At 42.5% G+C, this 16,355-nt stretch overlaps 1 protein-coding gene and 1 non-coding gene across 2 annotated transcripts in view; one reads left to right on the top strand and one right to left on the bottom strand.

The window, feature by feature from the left end:
- Positions 1 to 16,355, top strand: part of Rell1 (RELT like 1) — a 98,193-nt gene that overhangs the window by 6,623 nt on the left and 75,215 nt on the right. The window lies entirely within an intron of this gene.
- On the bottom strand, positions 7,984 to 8,086 carry LOC116071631. Its single transcript, XR_004111035.1, has one exon. It is a non-coding gene; the product is annotated as a U6 spliceosomal RNA (small nuclear RNA).

Genomic DNA, 16,355 nt, shown 5'->3' with positions numbered 1-16,355 from the left:
AAACCCCTCAGCTCCATTGGTCCTTTCTCTAATTCCTTCACTGGGGACCCTGTACTCAGTTCAATGGAACTTATTATGATGACTTGCAAGAGTTAAGTTTGAGACTTGTGCTGGCTAATGAGAAAATTACAGAAAAACACAGTGGACCAAGGCCGAGCATGTCCAAATAAGCCTGGGCAGAAGTAAGCAGGCTGTTAGACATCCCGAGAACTAGCAGGTCAAAAAGACATAAACTATAAAGATACTTATACTTACTTTCTAGTGGCACTAAATACTCTGGGGTCATTTTTGTTTATCTCCTGATTCAGTCCTGCGTCTAATTCTGTTGTTGGAGAGTATAATAAAAGCTGAGCTCTGGTTTAATGTGCATGATAATGTCAGTGAGCCTATGATCTCTCAGCTGACCCATCACAGTGATGCAGATATATCTACGGGCTCACCGAGGAGAAAGCTGTATTCAGCCGCCCGCTTGCTTTGAAAGCTCACTTTAGTTCATGCTGAAACTGAATTGCTGTTTGAACAGCATTGAGAGATGATTGGGCCCTTATGGAAGGAATTGTGACTCTTGCAGAAGGGCAATTTGGGGCCTTCTATGCCCACTATCTCTGCCTTTATCACATAATGACATATCTAGCAGTCCTGTGCCAGATGGAACTCCTCCATATAGGTCTTCAAAACTTCTGCAACTGTGAGTCAATCATTGGCTGGCTGTAAAGCACCCAGCTTTGGACACTCTGTTTTGTCAGCATAGAACAAACAAGATACTGCTCTTGCAAAACTGAACATAAGTTCAAACTTGTTTTCTTGAGCTCTAATCCATTCCCACCTGGATGTGTCTATTCTCTTGTCCTGGATTATCTACGTCTACCACCTAGTAGTGAGGAGCCAAGCATTATTTAAATTGTTCATTCTCAGTATGAACAAATAGTGACATTAGAATTTTAGGCCTAGTGGGAAATATCTGTCTTCCGTAGAATACATTGCTCCTGGGCAGTTTCTTCTGTGGTGAGTCTCAGATTCTTCTCATATAGTTCCTGGGTCAGCAATCCATCCTTATCTTGTATGAAAATGGTTTCATATATTTACAATAGAGATGTCAACACATCCTCACTTCATGCCAGAGATTCCCCCTATCTAAATGATGTTTTAGGGGCTGGTGAGATTACTCCTTGGATAAAGACACTTACTCCAAAAGCTTGGGACAAAAATTCAATCCCACAAATAGACAGAAAGGTGGATGGAGAGAACAGACACTCCAAAGTTCTCCTCTGACCTCTACGTACATGCTGGGCCATGCGGACCCATATGCACACTTCACACACATACTATTAATCAGAAGGGCATGTATCCAGGTGGGTTCTTTGCGCTGTTTGGTGCTGGGAGTGTTGACAAATGCACAGCACCATCCATCCACTGTGAGGTATGAAGAGGATGGTTGCGCTGCCCTAATAACCCTTCCCGAGCTTCACCTGTTCAGTTCCCCTCTCTGCACCCCATGGTGTATATTGCTCTTTATGTTTTATGTTTGGTCTAACTCTGTAGGCCTGCTACTTACTATATATCCCAGGTTGACCTTGAACTCAGGGCTCTCCTCTTGCCTTATTCCCCGAATGCTATGATTATAGACATGAGCCTAGGCCGGGCCCCACTGCTGTTCGTGGTAGCCTTCTTTCTCTCTGTTTTAGAAGATACAAGAAGAGGTGTATTGAAATGTGAATATGGCTGAGGAAAGAAACAGTGGCACTTTTGGGGATCAGAGATGCATGACCAATGACTACTGTGATCCTATTTATGCTACAAAACAAGAATGGAACTCACTTATTGTGTGTGGGGGGATCACTTTATGCCACACTGATTTAAAAAACTTTAAAAATTACTTTCTGCGTGTTAGATAGGAAAAGGACAATGAGGACTAAGACAGTCCTTTGGTTATTTGGTATTATTTAGTTGTTTATTATTTTATGCGTATGTGTGTGCCTGTGTGAGTTATGTGTAGCATATGCATTCAGAAGAGGGTTATCAGATGCTCTGAATCTAGAGTTACAGGTGATTGTGAGTCCTCATGTGGGGACTGGGTACCGAACCTGAATCTTCTGCAAGAGCGGTAAACACTTCTCCTAACTTCTGAGATGCTTCTGTCATTCCAAGACAGCCCATTTAGGACATATATTTATTTTCTAAGTAGAGAAAGGTGAAAAAAAAAACCAACAAAAAAGTCCAACATATGATTTATTTTCTGCTTAAGCCCATGAATAAGTTTGGGTTTGGAGATATCTTAGAAAGATACCTGTATTAGTCAGGGCTCTCCAGAGTCACACAATGTCTTTCTAGATTGAGGGAACTTATTATGATGACTTGCAGTCTGTAGTCCATCTTCCCAACAATGGTCAGCTGTGAACTGGAAGTCCAAGAATCTAGTAGTGGCCCAGTCCCACAAGGACTGGTTTCACCTGGTCTTCTGTGGAAATAGATTCCAACAGATGTGCTGGCAGGTAAATGCAAGCCATGAAGAAGAGTGACTCTTCCTTCTTCCAATGTCCTTATGTAAGCCTCCAGCAGAAGGTGTGGGCTGGATTAAAGGTGTGTACCACCATGCCTGGATCTGGGACTTGCTTTGTCCCAGTCTAACCTTGAACTCAGAGATCTCCTTGCCTTACTCTCCTGGGATTAAAGGCATGTACTACCTTGCCTGGGCCTAAGCTTTTCCTAGCCTCTATGCCTCAAGATCTCCATGTCAAGATCCAGGTCAGAAAGTTGTGTCTTCCAGCCTCAAGGTAGATCACAGGTAAGACCTCCAATTCTGGATCGTAGTTCGTTCCAGACAGAGTCAAGTTGACAACCAGGAATAGCCATTACAATGCCTACAAATGAATATACATTCACAGTGGTCTTTGACCTAAATGGTTGCCATGGTGAGGCCTCTCTTCCTAGGAAACACCCTTAACCTCAGATGTAACCTGAGCTTCCATCGGGCTATCGTCTCTCCCCTTTCCTTCTAACCAGACCAGTTGTTCTGAGGTCAAGCCATTCCACACTAGAATACTTGTGCTTTCCAGTGGGCTCTAGAATCCAGCCCAGTACCAGTGTATCCTTGGCTGAGATCTCAGCCTCAGAGCTACTTACAGATCTGTCCTCTCTGTGCTCTCTTTCAAGTGTTGCCGGAAGGGCCATGAATGAAGTAGAAGAGGAGAAATAAACCCATTCTGCTTCTGGGATAACAAGGACCTTTGCCAGGAGTCAACGGAAGGCCATTAGATGGAATGGTTTTCCTGTTCTTTCTCTGCAAATTCCCATACCCACCCCAGCCTCTGGACCCCCTAGGGCAAGTGCAGTTTGCCACTCTGGCTGAGAGAGAATATGGGGTTTCAGCACAAAAAGGAAACTGGTAACATTTCTTAACAATGGGCAGTCCATTGCCAGGAGTTAGGACCTCTCTTTTAGTGTTTCCTATTTGTTGATGGATAGAGACCCAAGGGGGAGGCCCTGTTTACAGGATCCTTTCTTACTAAACTGCAATTTCTGGTCCTTGTGAACAATTGCTTGAGTTCCACAAAGGTCAACACAAAACCAGATCATGAGTTCTTTGTCTATTCTCTCATTGACTGACCATGTCCTTAGGGTAAGAGGTAAGGCTCTTACTCCTACAAATTTGACAGACTCTCCACCAGGAGGGGGGCCTTTCTTAAGGACTCAGAGAGCATACATCTGTTGTCCCCTCATTTGCAGGAGGTAATGTCAACCCACCCTCCTACCACCCCGTCAGGTTCCTTGTCTCTAAATTAGAATAATCCCACCACCTTAAATACAGTAAATGCTCAAAAAATATTTACAATTAAAGGTGTGGAGGGCCAGGCAGTGGTGGCACACACCTTTAATCCCAGTACTTGGGAGGCAGAGGCAGGCAGATTTCTGAGTTCAAGGCCAGTCTGGTCTACAGAGTGAGTTCCAGGACAGCCAGGGCTACACAGAGAAACCCCGGTCTCGGAAAAACCAACAAAAAGGTGTGGAGGTGTGGTTCAGTGATAGAGACTTGCTTAGTTTGCTCATAGTCTTGAGTTTGACTCCCAGCAAAACACACACACACACACACACACACGAGGGGTGCGGTGATATTAAGTAGTTAATATTATTAGTTGTTAACTAGTATTTCCTATGTCCTTGTTCTAGTCCCTTTCCATTCATTATATAATTCAATGGTGACATAATTTGCAAGGTAGAAGCCATTATGACTAGCAATTGAAGGATGGAGCAGTGAGTTAGAGAAGTGTGGCAGCTTGCCCAAAGATGCCAGAAGCAACAGAACAGGCAGGGGTTTATTTTATTTTGGTTGGTTGGTTGGTTTGTTGGTTTTGAGATAGGGTCTGGAGGTGGTGGTGGTGGTGGTGGTGGTGTGTGTGTGATTAGGAGTCAATGTTATGTATATTTCCATCAGTGTGAGACACTATAGAAAAACACTAATAGAAGTTTTCTCATAGGAGCTTTGGTACATTTCTCATAGATAAGAAAATCCACTATGAATATTTATGTTAGTCCATTTAACCAAATGATCTTAATGTTAGACAATGAATGGATAATTTTAAGTATTCCTTTTGGCAGGGGGTGGGGTGGGGATTCTTAGACTGGGTTTCTCTATGTAGCTCTGGCTGTCTGGAAACTTGCTCTATAGACCAGGCTGGCTTTGAATTCACAGAGATCCGCCTGCTTCTGCCTCCCAAGTGCTGGGATTAAAGGCGTGCACCAGCTCTGCCAGGTTCAATTGTGAATATTCTTACAGAAGGAAAGGAGATAAGCCATCTGTCTGAGATGTATTCTGGATGGTTGTTGTTGGTGGTGGTAGTGGTGGAGGTGTTCTAACATGAGGTTTTAACTATCTCATATTTATTTTAATTGTTTTGTGTTTTCTAAACCAAGAATGCACTACTTTTACAGCCACAAAAATTATGGTTCTACTGAACACTGACTTTTACACATTTACACATCTTGCCCCTCTGCAATCTTTCAATGAGGATCTCTAGTTACATCATAATACATACCTTGCATTATTACCACAGCACTTTTCCTGGGAGCTTGGACATCATCTGTTTAGACCTCATCAGAGCCCTTGGGGATATTCTTGTTTTCCACTAGGAGCTGCTGAGAGCAGACAATGGGCAAGTTGGCAGATTTTTCATCCCATTTGAGAAACTGAAAAGTGCCTCTGGGGGTTGGCAGTGATTCATCCAGGAGTAAGCAGTCCAAGATCTGAGATGAGTCCCAAGAAAGCCCAATTTCTAGTTGAATAAGCAGATGTCTAGACAGGGTGCAGAATGTCGACCGACCCCAGTAGAAAATGAGTATTCAGAATCAGCCAGTCCACAGCTACTGCCACATTTGGTGTGCAATGTGTGACCTATTGCAGGGAAATTATTAAAACACAAAGGCAAAGGGTTGTTTAAATACTTTTCTGGGGTCTAGTACATACTTATCTGTTGGGAAAGTTTAATTGTGATTAGCACAGTATAATTAAAGTTCTCTATTGTATCTAGATTGAAATATATTGTATCTAGATTGAATACTGAAGTATAGTTATTGAAATAAATCTATACTTGTAGCAGAGATGTATCATAATTTGAAAAGTTTCCTTGCTATCTTAGCATTTGAAAAATAGATACAAACTTTGTTTCCATTTCTGTTGTAACAAGAAAACTAAAGGCTATTCACCTAACTCCTCAACCGAGGAGTACTTTTGTAATACTCAACTATAATACTTTTAATTTCATGGCAATTACAGTATTTGCTAATTCCCAGATTTCTGGGAAGCCTTGTTTACTCCGAATGAAGCGAGCATATAAATGAGGCAATGCTCGTTTTGACTGACCTTTTGAAAAGGTACATCTAAACCTAGACCCATCTGATTCTGAACAGGCTTCTAAGTAGATAATAAATGACTTAGTGTGATTATTACTTCTTTTTTAAAATCTAGAAAGAATCCATTGCCTTTCTAGACAATGGAGAGTGAGGTATACACAGATTTTGATGGGACTTGGTTTTGTGCTTAGCCTCAAATAGTGCACATATTTTTCTGGGCACACAAGTTTATTCTTATGAATTATGCTGAGGAGCCTGAACCAGGCACTCGATGGTAGAAAACTGCCCAGTGCAGCTGGGACTCAGTGACTCGTGTATTTTGAGCAGAGGGCATCCAGTATCTCAGCATTTTCCCTGTTATTGATTACATTCTATTAGTGCTCCCAAGGCTCTCTCATCAATAATTGATGGTGGAATGGGATGGGTTGCCTTAGGGTAGGGGGATAATCTTATCAACCAATTTACAATATAGCTATAAATATCAGAACCAGAAACTCTTATACCATCAGATGTACCAAGGGTACCATTGGAATGTTAAACATTTTTTTTAAGGAGTGTATAACTTTAGGATGGGGGTTTAAAGGAAGAAAAAGATCCTTGGCACCTGGCAGACATTGAGGCACACTGTAGTCCTTTTCCCAAATCATGAGGGGAGTGATACAGCTCCTCCCAGGCTGATCAGCAGCCCTGGCTGTGTGTTCGCGAAGGTGAGGCAAACCCAGTGTCTGGCACCTTCCCCTTCAATTCAAGTCATGTTTGGGATTTCACCATTGAGTGGTCGCTGGAACACATTCTGCAACATGCTAGAAACATCCACTTTCCAGTTCATAGTCCACACGCTGGGATGGTCCTATGCATGTGGCTTCTGAGATTCTAATTACAAGGCGGTGACTCGGAGTTCTGAGTCTCAACTTAGGATGTGGCAAATTTAAGTCTATCAAGCTGGGGATTAGAGCCATTAATATGAGACTTACTCCAAGACATTATGCTCAGAAAATAAAATGTCATCCAACATTTTAGTGTTGATGGGGGAGAAATGGCAAGAGCAATTTATCTTGGAAACAGACCATCACTCGCTGAAGCAAACATTGCCAGAGCATCACTTTGGTTTTAGACAGATCTCAAACACAAGTCACCTCCCATCCCAGAACTAAATGGAAACTTGTGGCCAAGAGTTACTTGTTGGCAGTGTGTCCAATGTGTCCAATTCTTTCATTTTCCTGTTAGTCAAGGTCTTGATGTTGCCTGGAACTCAGTATATAGCCGAGGTTGGCCTGAAATGCACATAGTAATATCTACAACCTATTGCAATCTACCTCAACCTTTTGAGTACTGAGATCATGAGTATATGTCACGGTAAACTTGTTCATCCATCTTAGTGCTACCAACTAATAGAAAAATTATAGACACTCCTTCTCTATGTCCATTGTATGCTAGCACCGTGGAAAATACTCTCCCATTATCAATTAGCTTATTGTTCAACTTTCTAGTTATACTTTTTTTTTTAAAGGTTTATTTATTTTATTATATGTAAGTACACTGTAGCCGTCTTCAGACACTCCAGAAGAGGGCGTCAGATCTCATTATGGATGGTTTCGAGCCACCATGTGGTTGCTGGGATTTGAACTCAGGACCTTTGGAAGAGCAGTCCGCGCTCTTACCCGCTGAGCCATCTCGCTGAGCCATCTCGCTAGTCCCTCTAGATATACTCTTTTCTTAGATGTTGTCATCTCTGAAGTGGCTCCATTCAAACCCTTTTGTTTCCTCTCCTGTTTTAGACCTTAAAGGCTATGCCACAGCATGATATATTGGGTATGCTGACCCTGTTACCATTATACAAAATTAAGCAGGAACCAGCATATACAGAAGGTAGTCAGACACCTCTCATCAGGATGCAGAGCATTGTTAGGTAATGCTGGGTGATTTTGCAACAGCATAGCAATTTTCTGCAACCTATTACAATCTACCTTGTCCTAGTTCTTCTAGTCTGGAGTTTCAGTTAGGGTTTTCTAGACTATGGGTAGGGTCCATGATCTGGGGGGTATTGAGTCCTAAGCCATGTATGCATCATCCTAGATAGAAAAAAAAATATCATTGAACACCCAACTGTGTTGGGAACTGTACTGGATGGTCTTTTTTTTTTTTTTTTTTTTTTTTTTTCCGCGTGTCATCCTTGTGCAGGGACCATGCTAATCTTCTCTGTATCATTCCAACTTTAATATGTGCTGCCGAAGCGAGCACTGTACTGGCTGGTTTTGTATGTCAACTTGACACATGCTGGAGTTATCACAGAGAAAGGAGCCTCCCTTGAGGAAATGCCTCCATGAGATCCAGCTGTAAGGCATTTTCTCAATTAGTGATCAAGGGTGAGAGAGCCCATTGTGGGTGGAGCCATCTCTGGGCTGGTAGTCTTGGGTTCTATAAGAAAGCAAGCTGAGCAAGCCAGGTGAAGCAAACCAGTAAGCAGCACTCCTCCATGGCTTCTGCATCCACTCCTGCCTCCAAGTTCCTACCCTGTGTGAGTTCCTGTCCTGGTTCCTTTGGTGATGAACAGCAATGTGGAAATGTAATCTGAATAAACCCTTCCCTCCTCAACTTGCTTCTTGGTCATGATGTTTTGTGAAGGAATACAAACCCTGACTAAGATAGGGACCAAGCTGCGTACTGGTGAGCTGGTGAGGAATGAAGTGCTCTCTGTTCTGTTGAGCTGGTTGCTAAACTGTCATACAAGTAAGTGGACAATGCCTAACTAGCGAGTGCTAAGAGGTTGTAGGAGCCTTCCCAGGTAAACAGTCATAGAGCTGAAGTCTGAAGAAAAATGGAACTTGGATGGGCTTTAACTAGGTGAAGGGAGAGAGAAAGATATACTGACGGGTCCCAGGTGCTTGGGGAGCCTTGGGTTACTGTGCAGATATGGCCAAGTCCAAGAACCACACCACACACAACCAGTCCTGCAAATGGCACAGAAATGGCATCAAGAAACTCCAGTAAACAAAGATATGAATCTTGTAAGGTGGTTGACCTCAAGTTCCTGAGGAACACACGCTTTGCCAAGAAGCACAACAAGAAAAGCCTGAAGAAGATGCAGGTGAACAACACAAAGGCAGTGAGTGCACACGCAGAGGTCATCAAGGCCCTTGTGAAGCCTCAGGCCATCAAGCCCAAGATTCTATAGGGTCCCCGCCGCAACCTCAGCCGTCTAGCATTCATCGATCACCCCAAGCTTGGGAAACAGATTCAAAGCTACATGGCCAAGGGGCGTAGACTCTGCCAACCAAAGCCCAAGGTCCAAACCAAGGCAGAGGCCACAGCTCCAGCTAAGGCTCAGGCTTCAGCTCAGGCTTCCAAAGGTGCCCAGGCCCCTGTGAAGGCCCCATAGAAAAGGCTCCTGCCAGTGTGAAGACAGCTGGACTGCTGGGACACACCTACCTACACACTGTTTGCAGATGACCAGTGTCCTATACTGTTTTTACAAATAAACTTGAGGCAAGAAAAAAAAAAAGACATACTGCGACAATCTAGGTGTACAAAGGCTTTGTGGGAAGAAAAGGTATGATATAGGGGCAGTGTGGTCCTGGCTGTAGAATATGGCTCTCACTGAGGTTGGAAAGGTGCACAGGAATGAAATCAGGCAGGGCCTTTTGCTCAAGCAAAGGACTGGGTGCTTGTCTACAAAATGACAGAGAGCTTCTGGAATGTATTGGTGAAGAAAGAGGGTAGGAAAATGATCAGATTTGTGATTTCATGACTGTATATGTGTGTGTGTCTCTGTGTGTGAGTATGTGTGTGTATGTGTATATGCGTATGTGTGTATGGGTGTGTATGTGCAAGTATGTGTATGTGTATGTCCATGTGTGTGTACATATGTATGTACGCGCGCGCGCGCGTGTGCGCGCGCGAGTGTGTGTGTATGTGTGTGTATGTTTGCATGTATTCACCTATGCATGCAGGATGTGGGAACTAAAAGTAGAAACTGGTCATCTTCCTCTAAGGACTTCTATGACATTTTTTTGAGACGGAATCTCTAAGAGTCCCGGGTTCTCCCCTTAGAGGACTCTGGCTAAGCAGTGAGGGCTAAGCAGTGAGCCTTCACCTCATCTCTAGCATGTGCCCACCTCTTCTGTGGATTGTGGAATCCTTGTGCTTGTACAACAAACACTTTGCCCACTGAGATGTATCCCAGTCCAGATTTGTGTTTTTCAAAAGATCCCCTAGTGCTAGTGAAGGGCAGAGCTGAGTGTGGGCCAGGTAAGAGTGGGTGTTTGCAGTGAATCAAGCGGGAAAGGCAAGTGGCTTGACTAGGAGACACAGGCAAATGTCTCAAACAGGAGCAGAGAAACACTACTTGGAAACATCCAGAGTATCTCCACAAATACTTTATTTTCCCTTTTCATTTTTTCAGGCCCCTTAGACATTATAATTTTTGTTGATAGGTTCACTATTGCCAGAGAGAGAGAGAGAGAGAGAGAGAGAGAGAGAGAGAGAACTGGGGACTCCAGAGATGGATCCATGGTTAAGAGCACTTAGCGCTCTTACAAAAGACCTACATACAGTTTCCAGAACACACATGGCAGTTTATAACTGGAGTTGTAACTCTAGTCCCAGAGGATCTGACATCCTTTTCCAGTCTCCACTGACATCAGGCATGCACACAGTGAACATACATGCACACAGGCAAAATGCTCATACATATAAAAATAATAAATCTATCTATCATCTATCTATGTCTATCTATCTATCATCTATCTATCTATCTATCTATCTATCTATCTATCTATCATCTATCTATCTACCCTGCAGAGAATTTGGTCTGCAGCCATGTATAGCTGCTACCTGTTATGTTAAGGACATTAAAGTTTGTATGAGTGGCTTTTCTTATTGCTATAACAAAAACTATTTAGTGAAGAATTTATTTTTGCTCATAGCTTACTCACTGTGGGCAGTACCACTTCTAAGCATATGGTCCTGGGTGCTATAAGAAAGCAAAACAAGCCGGGCAGTGGTGGCGCATGCCTTTAATCCCAGCACTTGGGAGGCAGAGGCAGGCAGATTTCTGAGTTTGAGGCCAGCCTGGTCTTCAGAGTGAGTTCCAGAACAGCCAGGGCTACACAGAGAAACCCTGCCTTGAAAAAAAAGAAAGAAAGAAAGAGAGAGAGAAAGAGAGAGAGAGAGACAGAGAGAGAGAGAGAGAGAGAGAGAGAGAGAGAGAGAGAGAGAGAGAGAGAGAGAGAAAGAAAGAAAGAAAGCAAAGTGAGTAAGCCTGCATGGCCTTTGATTCAGTTCCTGCCTTGAATCCCTGCCCTGACTTTCTAATGTACTGTATCAGAACATTGTAAACCAAAGAAGCCCTTTCCTATCCAAGTTGCTTTTGGTCATGGCGTTCTATCACAGCAACAAAAAGCTAACTAAGACAATGATCATCATCCTGTATCTTTTTGTGAACATTTTTTAGTTATATACCTAGGAGGAGACTGAAGGAATTACAGGATAGTCTTTGTTTAGCATATATAACTAGATCCTGCCTAAGTTTTCCAAAGTGCTTTGAACATTACACATGTTTGCTAGCAGTTCTGAGGTCATTTCTGTGATCCGTATCATCACCAGTACTTGGTATTACTAACTGAATTGTAGCCATTCTGGTTACAGTGTGTTTTAATTTGCATTTCCCCAATGAAATACTGTATTGGCTAGAATAGTCACAAAGCACCTTTCGGTCTCTGCAGAAGCCCACTTCCCCGGCCAAACCATTGTTGTTATTTATTGCTGTATGGCAAATGTCCCCAAAGCTGTCTTTCACACCAATGCAGTCTCTTTATTTTGCTTATGCATCTATACTTTGAGGAAGGCTCAGCAGGAAAGGCTTATTCTGCACAGGTGTCATCTGCTAGAAAGGCTCAACCAAGGGTGGGAAGGTTAGCTCCCAAGGGACCTGGACAGTTGTGCAGTCAGCTGACTTGAACAGCAGAAGCCTCAGTTCCTATTTTCCCAGGTATTTGTATGTTTTTCCTTCCTTCCTTTCTTTTCTTTCTTTCTTTTTTTTTTTTTTTTTTTTTTTTTTTTTTGGTTTGTTATTGGTGGTGGTGGTGGTGGTTGTGTGTGTTATCTGTGTAAAGGTACACATGTGGGCATATGGCATGAGCATGTATGCACATTACATAAGAGGCCAAAGGGCAAGATTTGGTTTTACTCCTCAGAAGGTATCCGTCCACCTTCCATCCCCATTGCTTCTTGAGACAGGGCCTTTCATTGACCTGGAGCTCTCCAAGCAGACAAGGCGGGCTGGCTAGTGAATTCCAGGGAAGTGTCGGATACTGGGGTTTTAAATACATACCACAATGCAGGTTTATTGCTTTGTTTTGGGTTCTGGGCATCAAACTCAGGTCTTTGTGCTTACCAGGCAAGCACTGTACTAATACGTTATCTCCTTAATCTTTGCCTATAGTACTTTACAATATGGTAGTTGAGTTCCAAGGCAAGTGTCCCAAGAGAGCTATAAACTATAATCCTTTGCCATCTAGCACCAAATGTCATATAGCATTGCTTCTGTGCCATCGTATGAGTCCAAGTCACCCGGTGAGTCCTGCCAGTGAAGGATGTGAACTGTACCTTTGGAAGGAACACTGGCAACATGCTGAAGGACTTTATGGGTAGGAAGTATCCTAGGCAAGGCTGGAACAAACTGTGCCATGCTTTCCTCCCACACGGCTAATGGCATCTTATAGTTAGAAAACTTTAAGACATTTTATAATTAAGTCAAATTTACCAATCTTTCCCCTCATGCTTAATTCTGGGTGTGCTGTGAATGATCTGCTCGCATTAGATTTACACTTTGCTCTGATCTTACAAGGTACGATCCTGACCATGCTCCTATAAGGCAGCTGGCATTTGCATACAGATCTCAGCTTTTACAGAGGAACTGGAAACCCAGAAGTAAAACAGTTGGTCCAGGACTGATTCTCAAGGCCACCCTCTCCACCCTGACTCCCATGGCATCCTGGCATGTGGCATGTACTGCTTTTTCTAAGGGGCCTATGGCCACCAAGTTAATACCCATGACCCCTCTCAGGCCTCGTTATCCCTCTAAAGGGGTACTCCACCTGTTCTGACTCAAATTATAGATTATCCTGTGAGAGGCATGAAGAAGAGGAAGCTCTCAGACAACAAAGACAGAGGTCTGAACTCTACGAGCTGTGTGTGTTTTATATTCTCGTTGTCTTTATTGCTGTTCTTTTTGGGTTTTGTGTTTTTCATAGCAGCATAGAAACAGAGTGTTTAGAAGGGAGAAATACATGTTTACAGCTTAAGTGGCCCTAAGAGTAGGTTCTGGTTTGGGTCTCAAACATAAACAGCTATATTTTAAGCATAACATCAGGGGTAGAAGGTAAGAGTAGAAAACCACCCGTTCCTGACTTTACCAGGTTGACGTGAGGATAGAATGAGCTAATGAACAGGAGTCTGTGCCAAGAGCAGGGAAGGCAATGCCTCTCTCCCTCACTAAAAACAGCAAGGCCTGGCCAAGAGGCAAGTCAGCAGGCCACATGGAGAGACATTCACCAACCAGAGCGTAGTTCAAGAAAATGCTGTGGTCCAAATAATGTCATTATACATAAACACCTATATTTTAAACTAAATTGTACTCCTGGGTATTTGGAAACCTGCCAGCTTTCTCGAGTCATCCCTCCTCTCACACAGACTACCAGGTAATTTGCATTAAGTTATTCATTAGTGTGTGGAAGAGGCAACTGAGACTCTTTTTGCAGAGTTTCTGTTGAAATGAGAAAAAGGTAGGAAGTATGATGAGGTTGTCATTTTTAGCTGTCATCTGGGTTTTTATTTTATTGTTTATTTATTTAATTTTTGAGATAGGGTCTCTCTCTATAGCCCTACATGTGCCAGAACTCTCTATTGCTTTTTGAGAAGGGTCTATCTGGATAGCCCAGCCCAACCTCGAATGTGAGATTCTTTGCCCTGGCTTCCCAATACTGGGGTTCCAAGCATGCTCTACTTTGCCCACTGTAGATCAAGGTTTTGTTAAGTGGCTGTCCTTTCTAGTTCAGAACAACTGTCCCTAGTAGTTATGACATACTTCAAGGCAAATGGCTTATTTTTAATATTTATTTTATTAATTTTATTTATGTCTATGTGCATAGGTATACGCACATGAGTTTGGGTGCCCAGGAAGCCATAGTTGATAGCGTTTGGCTCGCGGCGGCGCGTCCACAGACACCAGATACAAGCAGCTCTGTGATTTTGGAGGTTTAATTAGGAGAAGGGGGGTGAGGACCGTGGCGCGTGAAGGGAGAGAGAGAGGAGAGAGGGAAGACAGAGAGGGAGATGGAGGAAAGTACATATATATATATATATATATATATATATATATGTATATAAAATGTCGTGACGTAGCAGTCCAGGTAAAGGTGGGAGCTGAACCCAATGGATTCTGGGAATATGGTGGCTGTTGCCCTGGTGACAGGTCTGTAGACCTGCCCATATATCTGCCGTGCTGGGTGCTAACAATAGTCATCAGATTATCTGTTGGTGTTATAAGCAGTTATAAAGTTGTGTGCTGCGTTATGTGGGTACTGGTTTTTGAACTTGGGTCTTCCCCAAGAACAGTATAGGTCCGTTTTGTTTTGTTTTGTTTTGTTTTGTTTTGTTTTGTTTTGTTTGAGACACGGTTTCTTTCTGTAGCCCTGGCTGTCCTGAGACTCACTTTGTAGACCAGGCTGGCCTTGAACTCAGAAATCCGCCTGCCTCTGCCTCCCAAGTGCTGGGATTAAAGGTGTGTGCCACCACTGCTCAGCTTAGTATAGGTTCTTAATCAGTTGACCCACCTCACCAGTACTAAATAGTTAATTTTGGGCTTCTTGCTTTATTTTAAGTGATGATATAGTAATATTTTGTATAAGTTCAGCAATAGCTGAATGGCAAAATCAAAAAGATCCTAACATTAGAGGAAATTACAAACTCTAACCTTAGGGAAACTGCAGAATGGCTAATATTTATTGAGTGCTATTTGTCTGGCATTTCTAAGTATTGAATAGGGCTTGGTGGTCCTCATTGATAGAGCATTTGTCTAACAGGTAAAAGTCTTGGGTTTGATCTCCATTCAATTCTCATAACAGTGCCATGTAGTTACATTTCCTACTCACAGATAGAAACAATAAGGTACAGGGAGAGATAGATTCCAACAGAGCCGGATGCCAAAGCCTGTCCTTAGAACTTTACCTTACACAGGATTAAATGTTAACCTTAGAGCTAGCTTAATCACGACCAACAACCAGAAACAGTCAAACGGAAAAAAAAAAAATGAAGCTTAAGAAAGATGTGTATTTCTTGCGCTAAGGGACCATCCCATTGGTAAAACCTTAACATCCAACATAAAAAAAACAAGCAAACAAATAGAGAAGAAAGACAGGAAGAAGGAAGGAAGGAAGGAAAGAAGGAAGAGGCATATGTACCCCAAAGACACTGGGAGCAATTAGACTAGGTAGTATGCAGAAACAGTTATAAATTACTACTGTTGAACTAACTGTCAGTAAACAGGAGCTAATTATAATATGCCTGATGAGCTCCCCTGAAAGGTAGCTGTCTTGGTCAGTGTTCTATTGCTATGAAGAAATGCCATGATCATAGCAACTCTTATAAGAGAAAATATTTAATTGGGGCTGGATTACAGTTTCAGAGATTTAGTCCATTATCACTTTGGCAATGATCAAGGCAGCAGGCAGGCAGACATGGTGCTGAGAGCTCTACTTCTAGATCTACAGGCAGCAAGAAGAGGAAGCCATTGGACCTGGCTTGTGCTTTTGAAACCTCAAACGCCAACCCTAGTGACACACTTCCTTCAACAAGGTCACACCCCTTAATGCTTCCCATACAATTCCAGTAACTGGGGACCAAACATTTAAATATATGGGGGCCATTCTCATTCAAACCATTGCAGTAGCCTATATTTCAGTGTTTTGGTGTAAGAGAGACATGTTCAGGTTTCAGACAAATCCTTCGCTGACTGTGTTCTTCAGGCATATTGGCTTACGTTTCTGAGTCCCAGTTCTCTCATCTGTAAATTGGTTTACTGGGTTTCATTGAACTAAAGGCACTGTTAGTTTTAATGTCATAATCTAAAAAGGAAAAGAAGCTAATGGAACTATGATGATGTTCTTTCTGATTGTAAGGATTGAAAGGCATATTCTTAACCCATCGATAATAAAATGAACAAAGGAACAGCTCAGTATCACTGAAGTCTGAAGCCATAGACACCCTAAAGAAACTGTTCTTGTATTGCTCAAAGAAGAGATAACATGTCTAATACCACAAAGGAAGTTCTTAAAATATTGAGTATTTTCTGTCTATTGTCATTTAATTTATTTTTTCTAAAAATATAGATATTTGGAAAACACTCTTATCTGTAGCAAGGATATAAAAATGAGATGTTATTATTTGAAAACACATAGGAGCTGTGTAAACAATTGAACATTGATAAATGATGAAGCAAAGCTGCAGAA

The sequence above is a fragment of the Mastomys coucha genome, unplaced genomic scaffold, assembly GCF_008632895.1.
Source record: "Mastomys coucha isolate ucsf_1 unplaced genomic scaffold, UCSF_Mcou_1 pScaffold22, whole genome shotgun sequence".
Classification (NCBI taxonomy): Eukaryota; Metazoa; Chordata; class Mammalia; order Rodentia; family Muridae; genus Mastomys; species Mastomys coucha.
Note: the sequence above shows the minus strand (reverse complement) of the source record. Positions and strands in the feature narration are given on the sequence as shown.